This window comes from Lathyrus oleraceus, chromosome 5 (genome assembly GCF_024323335.1).
Source record: "Lathyrus oleraceus cultivar Zhongwan6 chromosome 5, CAAS_Psat_ZW6_1.0, whole genome shotgun sequence".
Lineage (NCBI taxonomy): Eukaryota > Viridiplantae > Streptophyta > Magnoliopsida > Fabales > Fabaceae > Lathyrus > Lathyrus oleraceus.
This window is the reverse complement of record NC_066583.1, coordinates 56,854,780-56,868,877: the sequence shown is the minus strand read 5'-3', so window position 1 is coordinate 56,868,877 and position 14,098 is coordinate 56,854,780. Positions and strand designations below refer to the sequence as shown.

At 37.3% G+C, this 14,098-nt stretch overlaps 1 pseudogene; it reads left to right on the top strand.

Annotated features, from left to right (window-relative positions):
* The first annotated feature begins 9,034 nt into the window (after window positions 1-9,034).
* On the top strand, window positions 9,035-9,429 carry LOC127085149 (uncharacterized; annotated as a pseudogene).
* Window positions 9,430-14,098: the final 4,669 nt, after the last annotated feature.

Sequence of the window (14,098 nt, the reverse complement as noted above, 5' to 3'; positions counted from 1 at the left end):
TCCTTGAGCTGCGAAAGGAATTGAAAACCTTAAGGGATAAAGATCTATTTGGTAAGAGTGTTGCGGAACTTTGATTGGTTCCAAATGTTAAAATCTTGATGATGTTCAAAGTCCCTGACTTTGAAAAGTATAAGCGGAATACATGTCTGCTCAGTTATCTCGTCATGTATGCTAGAAAAATATTGATGCAAACTGATAATGATCAGTTACTGATTTATTATTTTCAAGACAGTCTGACTGGTGCCGCTCTGAGGTGGTACATGGGTTTGGATAGTGCGAGTATCTGCACGTTCAATGATTTGGGTGAAGCATTCGTGAAACAATACAAATACAATGTGGATATGGCGCCGGATAGGGACCAGTTGAGGTCATTGTCTCAGAAGGATAAGGAGATGTTCAAAGAGTATGCCCAGAGATGGAGAGAGCTTGTCGCTCATATTACCCCTCCTTTGGAAGAGAATGAGAAGACCAAGATTTTTTTCAAGACCCTGAGCTCATTTTACTATGAGCGAAGGATTGCTAGTGCCTAGTGATTTTACCGAGATGGTAAACATGGGGATGAGGTTAGAAGAAGATGTCAGAGAGGGACGGTTATCTAAAGAGGAGGTTCCGTCTAGCAAGAAGTATGGAAGTGGGTTTGCCAAGAAGAAAGAGAACGAGACCAATGCAGTATCTGTTGGGAGGCAGAGGAGGCCTCATGTAAGAAGAAGTCAACCACCCTGTCAACATCATCATCAAGTATCGTCTGTGATTCCAGTATTTTCTAACAATCAATCAACACCAATTCAACAACAACGACAACAACCGCCGCCGCAACGAACAAACACATACAACAACAATAATACCAACAATCATCAACAACAGCAAAACTTTGAGAGGAAGAAGGTATCTTTTAACCCAATTCCTATGACTTATGTTGAATTGTATCCATCATTAGTTGTCAAAAACCTTTTGCAACCAAGAAATCCGCCACAGATACCTGAACCACTTCCATACTGGTATAAACCGGAACTCCGATGTGCCTTTCACGAAGGATCTCCTGGTCATGATATCGAGAATTGTTACCCCCTGAAGTCTGAAGTCCAAAAGCTGGTCAAGAGTGGAATGGTGTCCTTTGAGGACCGTGCGCCAAATGTCAAAGCTAATCCACTACCTGCCCATGGTAACCCTTATGTCAATATGGTCAATGGTTGTCCTGGGGAGTTCAAGGTATTTGATGTAGGCTTTATTAGAAGGTCCTTAGTGAGGATACACAAGGATATCTATTTGGTTAGCGATTGTGAGCATGACCATGATGGTTGTGCAATCTGCAGTGTCAATCCTAGAGGTTGTATGGTTATGCAGAGAGACATCCAGAGGTTGATGGATGAAGGTATGATTCATATTCTCCAGTCCCGTCACGTGGATGACGATGTAAATGTAATAGTGCAAGTATTCAAGACACCAGAGAAAGTGGTGATTCAATTTGACAGCAGCAGTAGTAACAGTGTCAATAATAGATTGGTATCACCGTTGGTTATACGGTTAGCAGGTCCCATCCCGTATGCATCCGATAAGGCTGTCTCATATCAGTATAATACTACTACATTAGAGAATGGTCAAGAGGTTCCTTTTGAAGGAGAAGGGCGATCCAAAACGCAGCGGAATTTAAAATTTCTCCTTTAATGATCCTTACGAATGGGCATGATCAGTGATAGAATCATTATCTCTTGAGGAGATTGTAACCTTTGATGCAGATCTACGGAGCGATCACGAACGTTGAACAATGACAACGCCTCTACTCAGTCCACACGAATGGATTCCTTCAATCTCAGTGCTAGCTGCTACGAATGAAGGCTTTGAGTGAGAGAGAGAGAGAGAGAGAGAGAGAGAGAGAGAGAGAGAGAGAGAAACGAAATTGCAACTACTGAATGCTTCTACACAAGGGTTCTATTTATAGAACCACTTGTGTGGGCTACAAGCTAAAAAGCCCACTCAAGTGTATGTGGCCCATATATTATAATATGCCAATGTCATTTAAGCGCGTGGTACCTTACCATATTTCGTATTCTACTTAAGTACACCGTACTGTACGATGTTCTACAATTCACTTAAGTGCACTGTACATTACGATATTCCTTAGTTACTCTATCTCTCATCAATCCGTCCTTTTATGTATGACTGTAGCGGAGTATTCGTTACCTTTAGATTTATTGACTAAATCAAAAGTAAACCATACAAGTCGAGTCGCCACCGCACTTCTATTTATCCAAAGGAAAGGTTAGAATGCGAACAAAAACCGAGAAGTTTTATCGAATCAAAAACTAATAAAAATGTCAGAGATCGGGGTAAGGGGGTTGGTTTTGTAATGGGAAGGTTTTAAGCACCCAAAACATCCTAGGTACTCCTAGGGAGCCCTTTTCACACTTGTTGTAAAGTTGGTATTTTTGTGAAAATTTGTTTGTGCAAACATGATTGGGGAGATGAGAAGAGAATATACAAGTTATTTACAATTTTGTGTTTCAATGGATAAACCCATTGCCTACGTACCATCTTAAAAAAGATTAGGATCAAAACCTCGTAGTTCGGGGTAAAAGTCTCAAAACAAGTTGGTGAATTGATTTGGTCCAAAAGCCTTAAGGTCTTTTGTTATCCAAGGGAGAAAACTCAACCTAAAACCACAAATCTACCATGTGAGGATAACTTCAACATGCTAGTGAGGGGTTAACCCTATAATAAGCATGGAAGACTCATTGTCCATCACTAAGGATATAAGTGAGTATTACATCTACCTTAAGGATAACTCAAACCTAATAGCTAAAGGTTATGAAATTTTTTTGATAAGAAGTGGCCATTGAAACCACAAAAAGCATTTCAATAGGTTATATTTACCAATGAAAATTATTTACAAAATATGGTCAAAGTTGACTTAAAGAATCAATTCAAAATAAGTGTTATGAAAAGAGAGTTTGAAAATCAAAAGCATAATGCTTAGGTTTCTAATTTTTGAAAACAAGTGTTAAATGTTTGCACAAAAGTTTTGGCTTGGGTTAGAGTGGAGAGAAGAAGAAGAATGGCTAAAGTCCTAATCATACAAGAGATGAAGGATAAGAAACAAGACCACAAATGGAGTTCCTTTCTTGAGATCATATTGATGATCCAAGTAGCTCCCATCCTTTAGAATATGCAAGAAAATAAGTGTATACTTAAGCAATCAATCAAGCAAGCAAAGCTCTTAGGAATCTTCCATTGGCTCTTGTATCTTTCCCTTTTGAAGCACATGATAATGGTTCTTCAATTTGGCTCAAATAGGAATCCCTAGCACAAAAGCACACACATCAAAAAGTTCCATGAAGTAAATCAAGAATGGACAAGAGTGAGTTTTAGAGATTTGGTCCTTCTAATCCATCTTCAACATTAAGGCCTTTTTACTCCATTTTGCATAGGGAATGTCCTAGAATCTAAGTCCTTTTTGTCCATTTTTGCATTTTGGTCCACAACAATCAAAACAAAAGCACAAGCACAATAATATATACACAATTATGTGGTCAAGTGAGCAAAAGACAAATTGCATTAACATAAACATGTGCTCAAATGAGCAAAGGGAAAAGGCAAATGAATAATATGTACAAGAATAGTAAATTGCATAAATGTAAAGTGAAAGAATTGAATGTCAATGGTTAATGGTTAGTGTTAGAGTTAGTGTGCCATAAGGCAATTTAGCGCTATGTTAAGCAATCGTAATTGGACTTATGTAGAAGTCACAACTATCTGAGGCCAGTCAATAATAATGTAGGCAACAACACAAGTTAGAGATTTTGATTAGTGAATCAAACTCCTACAACTTGCCATGCCAAAAAAGAAGATGAGAAATGATCTTGTATTGATTTAGGTTCTTTGCTTGATTAGGAAGCAACCTATCCTTAATGCAAAGCCATTCACTTGATCCATGATCAAGATGAATTAGATTTGAATCAAGGAAGGTTAAACCTCCCATGTATCAAGGCTAACCACCAATCTTTAACTTACTGATCAAAAAAAGAAAAAGAAGAAGAAGAAGAAGAAGATGAATATTAAAGTGCATTAATGGAAATGAAATGATATAATCAACAAGCATTGACCAAAGATAGAGGAGAACAAGGTCAAACAATAGTAAACAGAAGCAAAATGAAGATTAGAAGTCAAGAAACAAATAAAATATTTTTGGTATTTTTCAAAAGTAAAATAATACTTGAATTAAAATAATAAAGAAAGGTCAAACTTCAAACTCACTTCAAATTAACTTTGAAAAGTCCAAGTGAATTATTCTAAGTTCAACAAGGTCAAACAAAGTTTGACAAAAAATTTCAGCATTTTTTGAAGTTAGAAACTATTTTTAATCAATTAAAAATGCATAAAAATAACCTAATTGAATTAAAATCTCAAATAAATCTCAAATCAATTAATAAATTGATGAGAATATTTTTCATAGATCTATCATCATTCAAATAGGTTGGAAAAATATTTTTGTATTTTTTGAATATCAAAAACTATTTTAAATGAATTAAAAATAACCATAAAAGAGAAAATTCCTAAAAAATATCAAATGAATAAATAAAAAATATTAAAAATCATTTTTAGAAACTAGAAATTAAAAGAAGAAAAATGCAATTGGTCTCACATTTTTTGGACCAATAATGAGGGAGATATGATTTTTTGAAAATGAAATGGAATTAAAAAATCAAAAGAAAATGAAATCAGAAAATAAATAAAATGGAAAAACACGGAGCGTTGGATGGAGCTCATTAAATGAGCTGGCAGATCACACGGATCAGACATGCGCGCCTACCAAACACTCCAGTCAATGCAATCACACCTAGCCATTAATTAGGTCATAACATTGAGTGAATCAGATTAAATCTCGAAAATGAAATGCACCGTTGTGATTCAATCTGGAGACCAGACGGTGGTGTACACCACCATCTTCTCCGACCAACTTCCGGCGACGACCAAAATTGCAGAGACTAAAAAGTTCACCAAATGCCACGATCCAGGTACCAAATGAAAGCTGGGGTGATGTACATCACCCCTTTACCAACCAATTCAGCTCTAGGCTTCCATAGAAAGAGGAATCAGAGCTTGAATTTTGTGGTGCTAAACTGAAACTTGTTGGATTTTGAAAATTCAAAGCTCAAAAAGATTGCCTCTATGTAGAGGACTTCAGACAACCCAACAACAACAAGAAATAAGCAATATGCAAGTAGATTCGAAGATGTCGCACCTCGAAAAAATGGGGATACGACTTCAAAGCGAAGCGCGATCGCACGCTCGCAATGATGGACTGAACAGAGTCGCCACCGAACTTTATTTATTCCTAAAAAGGAAAGGGGAAATATCGATAAAACCCAAGACAAAAGAAAGGATAAACCTAAGTTTTTTATTAGTGGGCCTGACAAGATTTATAAATCCTGCTCCTACGTATCTCAAAAGAGAAATCAAGGCTTACGTAGTTCTGGGTAGAAAAATGTTTGTTTGTTGGTCGATTTTAGCGAAAGCTATATTGTATTAATCGACGAAAACATCGTTTTACCCAAAACAGATGAGGAGTGGACGCATACCACACATCGAACGGATTTAAAAATCTACATTCGGAAAAGCGTCATTTATCTCTACTCAACAATCGTGGCCGAAATATTGTTTTGTATCTCTTAAGACAATATATCTTTCGTTTATGAAAAAGGTTTTTGATTAGTCGCACGGCGGTGAGAAAAGAGTTTGATTGGTTGGATGTATTTTGAGTGATGGCGAGAACTTGGATGAGCGAGATATACATCTCGAATCCTAGCCTCAGGAGTGCATGGTATACACCATGTTCCATTTCCATCTTTATTAAAAAAAGTTAAGATAGGAATTAAGTATTTTTGGAATTTGACTGGGAAAGGGTTTGAAGAAACCGCATTGACAGTTTTAGAAGATGGCGAGAGTTAAGATTGGCGAGGCATACGTCTCGAATCTTAACCTCAGGAGTGCATGGTATACACCATGTTCCATTTCCACCTTTATTGAAAAAGTGTTAAATAAGATTTAGGTATCTTAGATTTGATTGAGAAAGGGTTTGACGAAACCACATCGACAATTTTAGACGATGGCGAGAGTTAAGATTGGCGAGGCATACGTCTCGAATCTTAACCTCAGGAGTGCATGGTATACACCATGTTCCATTTCCACCTTTATTGGAAAAGTGTTAAATAAGAATTATGTATCTTGAGTTTTGTTGTGAAAATGACTTGACCTAGATCAAGTATTGATGGACGTTTAAGAGAAATTTGAATGAGTGTTTGAGAGAACAAACTGGACAAACTTGGATGATGGCGAGAGCTAGGATTGGCGAGATATACATCTCGAATCCTAGTCTCAGGAGTGCGTGGTATACACCATGTTCCATTTCCATCTTTATTGAAAAGGTCTTGAATATGAATTAATATTTTTGAGTTTTTATTAGAAAAAATGGCTTGACGTTGAATCAAGCGTTTGATGAATGTTTGAAAGAAGTGGAATGGAATAGGAGGGAGAAATGAGTTGATTTGTTTATTGAGAAAATACTCGACGTTGGATCGAGTCATTTTTTGTATTTTTAGAAATGGTTAATTTTAATCTTGTGTTAGTATCTAAAATAGAGAAATAAAACAAAGACAAAATTATATACACATTGGGGAAGTGGGGTACATTTTGTCACATGGGGATTCAAAAATCATGAAATAATTAAATCGGGCCCAAACAACAAATGATGCGAAATATGAGTGTAAGTGCAAGAGAACCGTCTCATTGTAAGAAAGCCCAAGATTAAGCTATGTGAGGTTGATGGCGATGCTTAAAAGCAATCGACTTACAGGGGTGTGAAAATGGGCTCGATATTAAATCGAGAAAAATATGATTTTAATAATTTTAAAATGGTTTTGAATGAATGATGCAATTAAAAGAAAACAAATCTATGCTATTAAACAATAATAAAAAACCATGAGTAATAAAGCATAAACATAAAAGAAAATGTTAAAAGAAAAAAAACTACACATCAGGGAATCAAACCCACTACACTAAAGACCTAGAAATCACTCCTCTCCACCAGGCCACTTATGACTAGTTGTTACTTTGATGTTAGATTGGATAAATAAACTAAAGTGGATTAAAATTAGAATTACACTAAAAAAAACTAATAAAAAACTGTTAGACTAACCTAATTAAACCCAGCCGTTCGGCTGTTGGGTTTACAATGGGAATGTGAATTGAAAAAGAGGAAATAAATTGAAAATATAAACAAACATTTATTAACTAAATACCTAGGAAAATTAAATGGATTCTAAAAGTTTTTTTTTTGGATTATTCTATCTAAAATAAATTAGAGAAAAAAAATGAAAAAAAAAAGGGAAAAGAAAACAGACTTCATCGTCTAGCTCTCTCGCTCTTCTTCTCCCAATCTCACTCACAATCTTACCCTCGCGTCTCTCACAATCTCGCGAGTTCTCAACCTCACTCACAAAATCGTTCTCTCCAACTCACGTCTCTCTCATCATAATCCTCCCTCAAACACGCGTTTCTCCTAATCGCTTCCGAATCGTACAAAATATCAAAGGCTGAAGCAAAAGAGAGCTCACCTCCGGCGGTGACCACGACAACGATGAAGCTCACAGGTTTGTCCTTGATTTGGTGATTAGGGTTTCTATCGCTTATGGTCGCCTCCAATTTTAGGGTTTTTTCCGTTCTCCCTCTCTCAATTTTTTTTCCTCTGATTAGGGTTTTTCTCTTCTATTTATGTTCACAGCTAGGGCTTTGGTTTGATGCTCAAAAGCTCAAAGAAGCAAATTCCAGAAGTGCTTTTTCTGCTCAGAAACGAGTTTGTCCTCTCTGATGCTATCTTCCGGAAACGGTAATATGGACTCCTGCTTTCTCTTCGCTTTTCGTCTCTATTCAAATTTGGATTTTTTTGGAATTTTACTGCTTGATGGTTATCTTGTTTACTGCAGTGAAATGATGAAGATTCCAAAAGCGGTCTCGGTTTTGATCACAACTCCGGTTTTGCACTTGGTTTTGGGTGGTTTCAGGTGGTGGCTCGACTATGATGCTGAAGTTTGCAAAAACAATGGCTGTATCAACAAGACAGTTGCTTTCCACTGGTCAGCTCTTTTAACTTCTCATAAGGCTCAGGAACACTGTATCTTCGCATAACCGTTTGTATTGGTTCAGCAAGTATCTCCCAGCATTGGTTCAAGTCTTCGCTCAAGCGAGACCTGAAGCTTCCCAATTCCCTGAAGTGGGTTTTTATATGCAAGAAAGAATGATCAAAATTAACACCCATGGTCCTTAAGACAGTTGAATCAGTCAAATCCCTATGCCAACGTGAAATCGGCGGCTTCATGCTTTGGTAAGGACCCTGATCACTAACTAATTTTGACTGAGAATCTTCTTCAGTTAATGATCTCTTACTATCACAGGTTGAAGAGCATGGCCGGACTGACTTTGGATGTTATAACAGTGGAAGTTACGACGAGACAAAACACTGTCGGCGAATCCCCTGTTGACAGCACTACAAAACCACCTGCTGCGGCTCATCCGGAACAACATTGCGGTATCCTCATCCGGAACAACCTTGCGGTATCTGCTACAATCCTCTCAAATCAGCTATGCAAACGGCACGTGCTTCTATCCAAGATGGCTCACATTGATTATCACAAAGAGGAGCCAGCCTTAACCGATCTTCATAATTCTGTTTAGGACCTTAGGAATTGTCTATGAAAAGGCTCCCCGCAGACCAACACAACTGTGCAGAGATATCATCCCAATTCTTTGACTATAGCTAGCGCCACTGGCAAAGTGAGGTGCAGACACTACTGCATGGTTTGTTTGCTCTTTCTCAAAACTATAATGCTGATGATCATCATTGCGAACTTCATCTTGTTCTCTTAAGTGCCATTCAATTATTTTATCCTTCTCTCCCTTTTAATCCAAAACACAAATCTCCCTTACCACAAACTCTTCAAAAAAGAGGTTATTGCATTTACTTTCCTTATAGTTTCATCTCATCAATTCAATATTTCTCTAAATTTTTTTCTCATATTTCACAGATAATAAAAATGGCCTCAGCCTCTGCAGCATCTCCATCTACAATCACTGTTGTAGGAAGCTCAGTCACCGGTTCCAAATCAAGGAACAACAGGAAGGGTCATAATGTGAAGTTCATCACAACACTCAATTCTTTTAACGGATTGCAAGCTCAGCACAACACTGTGGCATCACTAGGAGTTCCTGTTTCCAGTGAACTAGCTTTTGCAAAAGTGAGGAGTTCAATATATAACGGAGGAAGAAGAAATGGTAAAGGTGGTGGTACGCTTGCTTCAAAATGCAATGCTGCAGGTGAGATTTTTTCAGATTGCGGCTATTATGAATGGACTTACTCTTGTTGGTGTTGCTGTTTAATTTGGAAGTTTGGGGCAGTTTGGATTGTTTACTTGGTAGAGTTCTGTGCGGCTGAAGAGAATCATCTATTTCATTATCTAAACTCATATTTTCTTCATCCTTGAATTTAGCTTTCTTCCTTTTAGAAGTTCTATGCAACAGACGGGCATTGTCATTAGCCGAGTCATCAATAACTTCTTCATCAGTTTGTATGGTGTGCCTCCTACTCTTAGGAATTTTTCGCGGCGGCTTCTGAAAGTGATCCTCCTGTTGGTCATCGGACACTTCACTTTTTAAATTTTCTATCAATGCCTTTGTTTTTTCCTTCTAGAAATTATTGGTTTCTGCTTTTGACAGGGATCCTCCAATTGGTCATCGGATATTACATCTTCCCTTACACATTTGGCTTGCCTGACCAGTCCATGGAGAAGATTTAAGGGGTAACTGTTTTGAATTTTTTTTTTTATGCTCTTCTGTGAAACTGGTTGTATGGTTGGTTATACTTTTGTAACACGTTTCCACTGCAGGTTTTGGTTATGTTTGCTGTAATGACAGTGCCGACATTCACTTACGGTAATTTGAGAGATTCCAATTGGCTTAATTGACTTGAAATCCAGGAGAAGGAGTGAAGTTATTGTACAAGGATCGCAGGTATGACAGAAGAGTCGAAAAGCTGGTCGGAAGCGTCGAATATTTTGACAGTGTCGCCGCCAAAGGCAGCCAATAACGACATTGATGGATCCAAAAGATTTGTCACTGATGTAACCGAATTGAAAATTTCAAAAGACGATGGAATATTGCTGTAGTGTGGGAATCCCAGCTAAAAGCATGCCGAATGCTCTCCTTGGAACGGTCCTCGGGCGAATTCTCTTTTCCTCATCACTACTAATCAACCAGCATTGAAGATTCCTTCAGTGCAGCAGCAGTGAATAAATGGTCCTTTATGAGCATCTTTGCTTTTTGCAGTAAGGTGAAGGTCTCCTCCATTAAGAGCGATTCATGCGTTTTGCAAACACTAGAGAAACTTTAAGCAGCATATGATGTCCCCCAATTAGAGATGTAGTTTATCAGTGTGTTTTGTCTATTTGTTTTCAATGTTGCTGCTTGAAGCACATCTATTGATATTGTAATTTTCCATGTTCTTTCATGTATACAAACAACCTAGCCTTATTGGTGTCTTGCTTCACAGGAAGATTTCTGAATTGACAATTCAAATAGTCCTTAAATTTCTGGAAGTCTCTCATTAGCTTCTGTAAAAGAAACTACTTATGTTGCCGAAGTGACAGGATAAACAAATCTGCCCAACCTGCCAAGTCCATAAAATGATACCGCCGTAGTGCTAAAAGATACTTTTGCAACTTAAATGCCTCCTTAAGCACATTGATGATTAATTTGCTGACATAATTGTATTCAACCATGATTTTTTTGAATTAAGCACTTGTCAATTATAATATCAAGTGGCATCTCAAATGTTGACAACAAATTCTGCTTTTGAGTAGCATCACAATCAACAATTTTTCTTAAAACTGCCCAAAAGTCTTTTCCCGGCTGCTCCTATCAGACGCATCAGTTGAAACACATTTCTTATGGCCTACCACATCCAGTGAAGTATCAAAACAAAATTTGGAACCATCAACCAAAACCATCCTCATTCCTATGGCCAATTTCTTCATATTCATTATTCTGATTACCATGAGTAGATGCACAACTATCCAAAGGATATGAAGATGTGCTTAAACAGATTGAATTGGGGAGAATTTTCAGGGCCAAAATCGGGGTATGACAGAAGAAAATAAAATCTGAAGTGAACCTCTGAATTGCAGAGGTTGAGAGCATGATCTCTTGATGCTTAAGCTTGCAGTATGTTCTATGGATCAAGGTGAGCAAGGCTTAGGAACTGTAGATCTAAAAATCAATCAAGAATACTTAAATTTATATATGAAAAATTTGAGAGAAAATGGTGAGTTCCTTTGAGTATGGTTGAGGAATGAATCGTGCAGCATGTAAGGTGCCCTTAGGTTGTTGAAATGAGAAGCCTGAAGCACTTATTTTTAGCAAAGGAATGGTTGAGTGCATGATCATTTCATGTGCATGGATGGAAAGGGCCTCCATGCGTGGGCCTATACAAGCGCATAGAGGGCTCAATTCCACTTGGATTTGCAAGCATATGCCAAATGAAATCAGAATGAACGTGCAGATTGTGTATGCTTAGCTCATGCAATGCATTTTTAATGAGTTTCCAAAATTGTACCAATATGTTCACCCCTTCGAAAATGGCATTTCAAAAAGTGAAGGATAGCCTTATGGGTAATGGTTAGAAATATTTTTTCATGAAGATCATTTGTTATGTTGACCAAAACTTCATTTGACATTTGGAAATTGGTGAAAAATGAACATGAAGTGTGGGGTGCAAAACATGTACATGTCAAAATTTCAAAAATGGCCAAACTTTAAGCCCGTTTGTTTCAATGATTCAAGTTCCAAATGACAAAACCTTCATCAAAGTTGTATATCTTTTCAAGTCAATCAATTTGGATTTAAATTTTGCATCATTTGGATTTTTGATGAAGACGTTATGGGCACTTGAAGTTGGACTTTTTCACATTTCAATGCCTTTGGTCCAAAGTGACCTATAATGTTTTGCATTATCACATGTATTTCTTTTAGGAGTTTGAAAATTTTCTAAAAATAACAATTAAAGTAGACATTTTAAACTTTCCAATGCATTTGATCCCACCTCAAAATCATGAAAACTGAAGGAGTTATGTCCTTGGGAAGTTGACCCAAAATTAGGGTTTTAGTCAAAATGACCTATAATGTCTTGAAATGGATGATGACCTTCCAAGATTCAAATAAATTTTTAATGAACATGAAAGTTGTTCATATGGTTCTTAATAACATTGTTTCTCTTGGGGTAATCTCCATTTGACAAACACATTAAAAGTTAGGTCTCAGTGTACTTCAAAATAGTCAGATGAATTGGCTGATCAACTTCTCAAGTCCAAACCTCATATCTTGATGAATTGATGATTGAGGACACTCAAATAAGCTCAAATATGCATGAAATTATGAATTAAATAACTTCCCTTGATTGTATTTGATCATGCGTTGAGGTTGCTTCATGAGCAAGGCATAGTTGATGAATAGATGAATTAGGGTTTCCTTGAGAAACAAGCCTCAAACCCCTTGGTTTGCTTTGATAAAAATGATGAATTGAGACACTTGGGAGGCATATTTGATGGATGAGAGCTTTGGGAACCATTGCCATGCTTGCTTTCATCTTCACTTGGCCATATCTATGCACATAGGATCTCCTAGAAGCTTTGGATCTTTTGACTGCTCAAGCAACAAACAAAAGATGTTAGTGACATATTTTTGTGCTTTTGGTTAGTAAATAAAATGAGAAAAGAAATAATATACAATTCAAGCATACTTGGTGATCTCAAACCAACTCACAAAAGTTCCCACCCTGGGGTGGGAGCCAAGATGCTTATGATCCTTGAGGCAAGATGCAAAATGCAATGTTATGATGCCATTAGGGATCTTAGGGTCAAAATTGGGGTCTTACAGTGACCCTGTAGGTTTTCGCGGCATTGGCAATTATATTAAATCACGTATTTAACATAATAAATAGTGAGCGGTATCTAGCAACACATCACTGCTACCCAAGACACGAAATGTAATGTGATCTGACAAATCCTTCTGTGGTAATACTTATGTGTACAATTACCCTTTTGCCCTTATGTCTATATTGAACACAAGGCATAGACCGTGTCATCCTTGTCCAGTTCAATATTGGGCCCATAGACATTTATCCTGTTACGTAGGATGGGCAAATTCCATCTAGGTCACTCATGTCCCTTAGCATGCTTCATGGAGTACCCATCAACTGTCTTTATGTTCATCCAATTACGGACAATGTTTGATCAGCAATAAGGCACTTGACTCTACATCTAGGGTCCATAGTGGTTTCAGGTCGAAGGGTGGTATACACCATTATCACCATGAGAATAACTTATGACACTTTGCATAACATTCTATATAGTATTCTCATAGAGGGTCAATCCAATATAAATATTACTCTTAGTATTCATACCTATGTTTAAGACTTGATAACTCCTTATCCATGGTCCATAAGATGTGATCATCAGTCTATATACATAATAGTCTTAATGCTTTAATGATATCCCACTTCACAATAAAGCTCGACTACGGATACTTTAAGAATAGTGTCCTTATGTTTAATGTGATCTCATGATTAAGTCACACTTGATACATTAAACGGACTATCTATTCTAGGGACTTTATTAAACAAACATAATAAAGAAAAATCCTTTTATTATTAATAAATAATTCGATACAAGTACCAAAAAGTATTGGCCTCTATGGCTTACACCAACAATCTCCCACTAGCACTAGAACCAATAAGGCATACCCCTAATGCCCATAGATCTAGTATGGCCATCATGCTTCTGCTGCGCAAGAGGCTTTGTCAGTGGGTCAGCAATATTGTCAAGTGTAGGTACTCTGCATATTTTCACATCTCCTCTATCTATTATCTCTCGAATGAGGTGATAACGCCTAAGTATGTGTTTGGATCGTTGGTGAGATCTGAGATCCTTAGCTTGTGCGATAGCACCATTGTTATCACAATAGAGACCAATGGGATCTACAATGCTAGGAACTATGC